We start from the raw sequence: 8,830 nt of genomic DNA, 5'->3' as shown, positions 1-8,830 counted from the left end.
AAAATATTTAGGCATAACATTAACCTCAGAATTAAAAGACATAGTAGAAGACAATTTTTTACCTCTATTAACTCAAACTAATAAAAACGTAAGGGAGTGGAAAGGTATGGCATTCTCTTGGTCGGGTAGGATCAATATTCTAAAAGCATATATATTTCCAAAATGGTTGTATTTATGGAGAATGATCCCACTCAATTTCCCAGAAAACTGGCTATCTTTATTATACTCTTCCTTTCATAAATTTGTATGGGGTGGCAAGAAAGCAAGAGTAAAAATGAAAGATTTGGCTACATTAAGGAAGGATGGAGGTTTGGGCTGTCTGAAAATAATACAATGTTATCAGGCCAGTAGACTTTTTCACACTTTACTATCGGAAAATATTGTTGCAATCCAAGAAACATGGTACAAAATGGAAAAAGTTAAAACTGGGGTAGGAAACCTAATGTCATTTTTCTGGGTATTAGACGTAAATAAAAAATTAATCAAAGAAGCACGAACTAAATCCCAGATACTCAAAGAATTAACAAGTTTGTGGGACAAATTCACAAACAATATAGAACTCAGAAACAGAATAATAGATGCGCTTCCTTTCTCTAGTATTTCAGATATGTTGGATAATACAAAAGTAGGTACCTGGAATAAGGGGGGGATAAGGGAATTTAAAAACATAATAGCAGAACATAAAATCATAACCTTCAATTAAATCGTGGACTAATTCAGACTTCCCCCCAAAGATACCTTTAAAGGGACACTATAGTCACCTGAACAACTTTAGCTTAATGAAGCAGTTTTGGTGTATCGAACATGCCCTCTGCAGCCTCACTGCTCAATCCTCTGCCATTTAGGAGTTAAATCCCTTTGTTTATGAACCCTAGTCACACCTCCCTGCATGTGACTTGCACAGCCTTCCATAAACACTTCCTGTAAAGAGAGCCCTATTTAGGCTTTCTTTATTGCAAGTTCTGTTTAATTAAGATTTTCTTATCCCCTGCTATGTTAATAGCTTGCTAGACCATGCAAGAGCCTCCTGTATGTGATTAAAGTTCAATTTAGAGATTGAGATACAATTCTTTTTTTTATCAATCTGTATTTTATTGAGGCATAATAGATGGGATACATAATGAAGAGAGGGAAATGTACAGTAAGAATACAGTATAGGGTTCAATAACAATGATATCTAACATTTCCTCAGTACTTGTACCTCATTTTTATATTTTATGGTTTAACTGTGCTTTTATAATCAGGTTCAGTCAATATGCAGTTGATGTCGCTTAGCATTAACTAGTTGTATGAGATTAAGTGTGTAAGCTGTGTATAAAATAAATGTGCGGGTTCAACATTTCCCTGCTGTGTAAGTATAGCTCAAATTATGGGAGCCCGCTAGCGCAACAGGCGATTAGCTACTTGCATCAGTTACAGGTTCCTAACTGCTTGATTAGATATAATCGTGCTTAATATGAGTTAACCATTCCTCCTCCAATGTAACAATTAGTTAGGCGTTATTGAGTGGTTACTATCTGCTGAAATGAGATATGAAGCGTGAAACTGTTCTAGTGTGTCTTGGAGGGTGACTGATTTAACATTGCACTCATACAAAATTTCCATGTTAACAATACACGCTAAGTACCAGCTGTGTATCCGTCCCGGTCATAATGGATTAAGTTGTCGCTTAGTGACAGCCGTTTATAATCAATACTCAGATACTTCGCTGTAGTGTCTTTTGTATAGTAGCAGTAGGTCTCCTTAAACATGTTATGCATGAACATATACTGGTGCCAGCATTATAAATAACAATTACAGGCTATTCAACTTTGCCTAGCTAATCATATAACAGCCCTCAGTGCCTTTACATCTTGAGCGATTGAAAGGTAGTATGGTAACAATAAGAAAAACAATACATGGTGGGCATCGTTAAGTATAGGCATAGGTCCTAAATTTTGCCTGTGTAATGCTCAATAGACGGTGTAGTGAAGACATAATTATTTAACATTTAGTACCCCTTACGGCCGTATGAGGTACCCGAACACCATTGTAGTCGTACAGTTAATCTAGCGTACCGTGTATGAGGCAGGAATAACACAGTAAGGTCACATGTGAAGTTAGTCTAATAAATGCAGGTTGGCACTGCAGTCCCGCGAGACTTATACCAGAAGGTGATACATATGTATCATGTGTATGCATACATAAGGGCATTGTTGGGGGCTGAGGGTGTGTGGCCCCATAGTCATGAGTAATGAGAGACAGTATATGTATTTATATGGACCGGGCTGAGTGGGAACGGGGAGCGTGAGAGAAGCTCTATACACACAATGACCTGTGAGGCCATGCTAGGTGGTCTCATGAGTGGTTGTCCCATGTGTGTGTGGTCGTTGACCCCTTATCTGGTGGGCTTCGGGGAGGGGGGGGGGGTTGGAGGGGTTATACTAGTGGTATTTGAGTCGGCCCTAACTTGTCGGTTGTTTTCGTAGGTGTCGCGGAAACCGCTAATTACGTAAGTGGTATGTGGATCGTCACCTGCAAGATGGCCCTGTGGCTTCGGGAGGTGTCACGTGGGTGTGAGCCCCTTTAGTTACCTTAATTGGTGTTTAACCCTTGACATATAGGTAAGCGTAGAACTGGTAAAAGAAAAACATTAATAACTCTGGCAATATGTCAGCATGCCAAGCAACAATCAAGCGTGTCAAGCGTCCGCTATCAGGGTTTCTCTCCTCCTCGGCACGAAGGGAACGGTTCTGTTGGGGTCCCATGCATGTGAGCTGGTGGGCTCGTCAGCTGGTTCTGGTCTCTTTGGGAGCTTCAACGAGTTGAGGAAAGAGTCTGCTTCCTGGGTGGAAGTGAGGTGCAGGGTAGTGCCGTTGTGGTCGACAGACAAGGTTTTGGGCGTTGTCCAACGGTAAGTTATCTTGGCTTCTTGGAGGCGTCGGGTCACTGGGCGTAGGGTTCGTCTCCATTGGAGTGTGGTTCGTGTTAAGTCTTGGTAAAAGTCCAGACCTGCAGATTCAAAGTCCAGTGGTGTCTTGCCCCTCAGCGCTGCAAAGATGGTGTTTCTGTCCGCCTGTGTGTGGCACCTGACGATTACATCCCTGGTTGCTTGAGGTGGTGCCTGTGGCGATTTGCGGGTGCGAAACATCTCCGCGATGGCCAGTTTTTTGGCCTGTGCGTGAGGCAATATGGCGGTTAACAGTCGCCTAATATAATGTGGCAGCTCTGACGGGCTGATGTCTTCGGGGATTCCCCTGATTTTTACATTGCATTTACGGCTCCTCTCCTCATTTGCTTCTAGCTTGTTGAGCAGAGTTGAGTGAGAGGACGTAATTTGTGATACCGTGTCTTTAAGGCCTTTTATTTCTTGCTGCATGTCTATGATATCTTCCTCTGAGGCTTTTACGCGGTCTGTGACTGCTTGGATCTCCGTTTTTATCATGGCCATGTCTGCCGCTGCCATTCGTTTTAGTTCCAGTAGTAAGTTTTTAATGTCAAGTTTGGTGGCTGGTGTTAGTGCATCTGGGTCAGCATGTGTGTCATGGGGTGGTTGCTGGTCCATTGCATCTCCCTCGGCATAGTCCGAGCATGTGGAGTTAGTTTCTGGGTCAGGCGTGGCCGCCATTTTTGGGCCCGTCGGGCGCTGGAGCATGGTGCTGATGTCGTGGGTATCTTTACACGCACCTGCCGCCGTCCGCTGGGATTTTCTGAGATACAATTATTTAAGGTAAATTACATTAAGGTAAATTACATCTGTTTGAAAGTGAAACCAGTTTTTTTTCATGCAGGCTCTGTCAATCATAGCCAGGGGAGGTGTGGCTAGGGCTGCATAAACAGAAACAAAGTGATTTAACCCCTTAACACCGCAGCCAAATGTACAAGTTGTGAACGAAACGTAAACAAAACCTGGCATTTGCGCTATATGTCTGTCCAACCGTAATTCACCTCTTTCATATTAAATGCACCCCCCCTTATTATATAACATTTTATTCAGGGGAAACAGGGCTTTCATTTAATATCAAATATTTAGCTATGAAACATAATTTAATATGAAAAAAATGGGCGAAAATAAGATTTTTTTTTATTTTTTTCGTTCTACATGACATTTTTTTTTTTTTTTATAATTCTTTATTGTTGATATGCAGGAGATGACAGTTATGCTTGCAATGCCACAATAGCAATTATAAGCATTTCAAAAACACAGGTACATGGCATATGTAGATCAGTTGCACATTTTTTTAAATATAATGAACAAGAGTAATATAATAAACAAGAGTATCTATCTGTGTTAACACTAGGAGGAGCAGGTAATAGTCGCTTAACGGCTAGCACATTGCAAAATATTAGATCTGAAGCTGTTAGAGAGTAGTCACACATTTTTGAACTATGTTTGATCTATCTGTGCTAATAAGAGGAGGAGCAGGCAATAATCGCTTAACGGCTAGCACATTGCAAAATATAGGATAATAAAAAATAAAAATAAAAAATAAACTATTAAAGATTAATCACACATTTTTGAGTATGTTTGATCCAGCTGTGCTTATAATAGGAGGAGTAGGCAGTAGTCGCTTAACGGCTGGCACATAGCAAAATATTAGATATAAAACTGTTAGAGAGTAGTTACACATTTTTTGAACTGTGTTTGATCTATCTGTGCTAATAAGAGGAGGAGCAGGCAATAATCGCTTAACGGCTAGCACATTGTAAAATATAGGATAATAATAAAAAAAAATAAAAATAAAATAAAAAAAAAAAATAATAAAAAAAAAAAAAAAAAACTATTAAGAGTAATCACACATTTTTAAGCGTGTTTGAGCCATCTGTGCTTATAATAAAAAATAAAATAAAAAAATAAAAAATATACAAAAATATATATGAAAAATAAAAGTTTAAACATGCAAATTTCAATTCTCATAGATAAATTCAAACGATATACTGCTGCAGCGTAAAAACAATAATGCCTATTGTAGTTATTGGCCCCAGGGAGGGGAAAACTGGTAGAGTACTATGTCTGCAGACACTGCGTGGAGATGGAAGGTGAGAGATCGGTAACCTGTGGTAAGTCCCAGTTCGTGAGAGCAGTTTACCCGATGCCATTTGTAAGCCAAGCTGGGAGTGGATCGGTGTTGGTCAGGCAGTCCTCTTTAGCCAATTCCCCTTCTGCAGGGGGGACGCCGGGTTTTCCGAAGAAGTGTCCACAGGGGTGGGTAAGGGTGGTGTGGGAGTTGTAAAGGGAGTTCTGCCGGATAAGAGTCGGGCACACAGGTCACCCAGTTCTGGGTCGGACCGGCGACCGGCTTCGTGAGATTGCATGCTCGGGCCCCCTGTCTTGAGGCTATGTCGCTGTAAGAAACTTGGCAGCCGGGTTTCCTGTTGCCACCTCGCCGCCTCTGTCGTGCAGGTAGCTTGGGGGCTGCGGCCTTGCCTGGAGTGGAGCGTCTCTTCCCTCCTTGTGTGGGTCGACGCTTTCTCTCCGTCTGTCGGTGCAGTGATACTTTTCTCAAGTTCACCTGGGGATCACTCGGCTTGCTTTTTTTTTGTGGCGATGTGTTGGGCTGCCGGGTGTGCGTGCAGCTTTTTGTAGAAGTTGCGCCAGAATCGGGCAAATGTAGCTTCCACGCGCTGCAGTATGTCGCTGTGAGTCTCCCCTGCGGGTACACTATTTAGTTCGCCGAATGTGGATGCCGCCGCCATTTTGGTTGCTCCATGTGCTCGGCTGCCTGTGTGCTGCGGTGTGTCAAGCTGTGTCGCCAGCCCGCGATTGCCCCTCATGTCGTTTGGTGCAGACCGAGATGACCCCCATCGGTCCAGAGGGGGGGGGTAGGAGATGTCAGCCTCGAGGAACCAGTGTCCAGGTCAGTCACCCCGGGGAGCAGCCGCCTCCCCGAAGCTCGATCTCCGGTAGGCCTCAAGGCTTGTTGTCGGGTCCCCGGGGGGTTACAGGCTTGTGTTTTGTGTCGGGTGAGTCCCCCGGGTGTCCCCTTCATGATGACTTCCTGCCAGTGTGCAATTGTGCCGTTTTTGTTGGGGTTTTACCCCCAGAAAAGTAGATTGGAGCGGGAGCTGAGGTTCAGCACAACCGCTCAGTCTGGATGCCAGGCTCCGCCCCTCTACATGACATTTTAACTGTCAATGTCATAATACTGTTTGCTTTTACTGCAATAAAATACACATATTTGTATTCAGCAAAGTCTCACGTGTAAAACAGTACCCCCTATGTACAGGTTTTATGGTGTTTTGGGAAGTTACAGGGTCAAATATAGCGTGTTACATTTGAAATTGAAATTCGCCAGATTGGTTACGTTGCCTTTGAGACTGTATAGTAGCCCAGGAAATAAATTTACACCCATAATGGCATGCCATTTGCAATAGTAGACGACCCAAGGTATTGCAAATAAGCGATGTCCAGTCTTTTTTAGTAGCCATTTGGTCACAAACACTGGCCAAAGTTAGCGTTCGTATTTGTTTGTGTGTGAAAAATGCAAAAAACGCCAATTTTGGCCAGTGTTTGTGACTAAGTGGCTACTAAAAAAGACTGGACATGCCCCGTTTGCAATACCTTGGGTTGTCTACTATTGCATATAGTATGCCATCATAGGGGTAATTTTCATTTTTGGGCTACCATAGGGTCATAAAGGCAACGTAAGCAATCTGGCGAATTTTAATGTGAAAAAAATTAAACACAAGCCTTATATTTGACGCTGTAATTTTTGAAAACACCATAAAACCTGTACATGAGGGGTACTGTTGTACTCAGGAGACTTCGCTGAACACAAATATTTGTGTTTCAAAACAGTAAAAAGTATCACAGCAATAATATCGTCCGTGTAAGTGCTGTTTGTGCGTGAAAAATGCAAAAAACGTCACTTTTACTGGCGATATCATCGTTGTAATACATTTTACTGTTTTGAAACACTAATATTTGTGTTCAGCGAAGTCTCCCGAGTAAAACAGTACCCCCCATGTACAGGTTTTATGGTGTCTTGGAAAGTTATAGGGTTAAATATAGTGCTAGCAAATTAAATTCCCTATACTTTCGGCATGGGTGGTCAGGCAGGTCCCGCTAATTGTAATTAATTAGGATACCTAATTATGTAAAATTATTACATAAATATATGTGTAGAATTAATATATGTATATATACACATGTGTATATATATATATATTTTTTTCTTTTAATATTTTTATTTATATATAGGTATATAGTGATATATACGCATATATTTATGTATATAGATATATATATTATTTCGTTCTACGTGTATTTTGATATAAATATATATATATATATATTAATATCACAATACAGTTAGAACGAAATAAAACACATCTATATATTTTTTAATATTTTATTTTTTTACGTATTTACATATTTATTTTTTTCATATTATTTATAAATATATATATATAACAATAATTATATATATATTTAATCAGTATCAGTCTACGTGTAATTTGATATTAATATATATATAATTATATATATATTAATATTAAAATACACCTAGACGGTGTATGTGTGTGCATGTATATGTGTATATATATACTTAGATCATATATATATAATATATGATCTAAGTATAATTTTTTTTTTTACACTTATTTAACATTTATTTTATTTGATTTCAGCCAGCAGGGGGACCAACTGTCATTGGCATTGCTGCACCCAGCTATACCGGCCATGTGATTGTGAGGTCCTCGCAAGGACCTCACTCTCACATGACCGGGAGGGACCGGAGGAGGAAGATGTGCCGCGGGGGGGCTCCCTGGGAGTCCCCCCAACCGCGATCGCCGGCGTGGGACCGCCGGGGACCGGGTAAGTTACTAAAAACCGGAGGGCGTACTATTACGCCCTGCGGCGTTTAGAGCCGCTTTAAAAAGGACGTAATAGTATGCCCTCCGGTCTTAAGGGGTTAACTCCTATATGACAGTGAATTGAACAGTGAAATTGCAGGGGAATGATCTATACACTAAAACTGCTTTATTTAGCTAAAGTAATTTAGGTGACCATAGTGTTCCTCCTTTAACTATCTGCTAAAGAAGGTTTTTTTTTTTAACAAAATATCTCCTCCAAAAAGAAGGGGAGAAAGTTACAATGCTTAAACTTCTATTTGAATCAAAGAGCTATAGAAATTTAATATCAAAGAAGACTTGCTAGCATGTGTAACATTTAAACAGTCTAAATCTTGTAGGTGTTGACACAAAACACAAACAAAATTTACATGAAATACAACAAAAAAGAAAATTAAATAACATGTCTGTCTGGCTGTTGTAAGGCAGTCTGGTGTACCCGATGCTCAAGTTTTCACCAGAAATTATTGAATATTTTGTCCAGTTTGGACAAGAAATTATGCTGTTCCTCGATGATGTAGGGGATCCGTGTGGCATCCGCCATGTTAGGTGGGTTGTTAGATTTTCCAGCAGCCCTCATGGTTTCATCAGGTGCTCCCATTAGGTCAGGGAAGCCTACCTTAGGTGGACCGGGATCACCCTGGCTGGTCCAAGGGGGGGGGGATCATGGGGCTCCTATTCGATGCAGTCGGTTGCTAGGCAGCGCCGGACTTGGAGATCGGCCGCCTCTCCCGCCCGGTGCACGCTAGACTGCATGCTCTCAAAAGTATAGCAAGCTGGCTGTTGTAGAGTTGCAGACCGCTACACCAGTTCACAATGAGAGCTAAGGACTAGTGAGTGACTTGGTTTTACTCATTTTAAGCTGTGTGAGGCTGAAGAGTGTTTTAATAGTCAAGATTAGAGAGAAGCTCATTTAAAACACATCTCTCCACCATTAAGGACAGGCCCCATTTTACAGAGTTTTGCATCATCTGCAAACACTGAAACATAACTTGCA

The sequence above is a fragment of the Pelobates fuscus genome, chromosome 7, assembly GCF_036172605.1.
Source record: "Pelobates fuscus isolate aPelFus1 chromosome 7, aPelFus1.pri, whole genome shotgun sequence".
Lineage (NCBI taxonomy): Eukaryota > Metazoa > Chordata > Amphibia > Anura > Pelobatidae > Pelobates > Pelobates fuscus.
The sequence above is the reverse complement of the archived record's forward strand: the minus strand, read 5'-3'. Positions refer to the sequence as shown.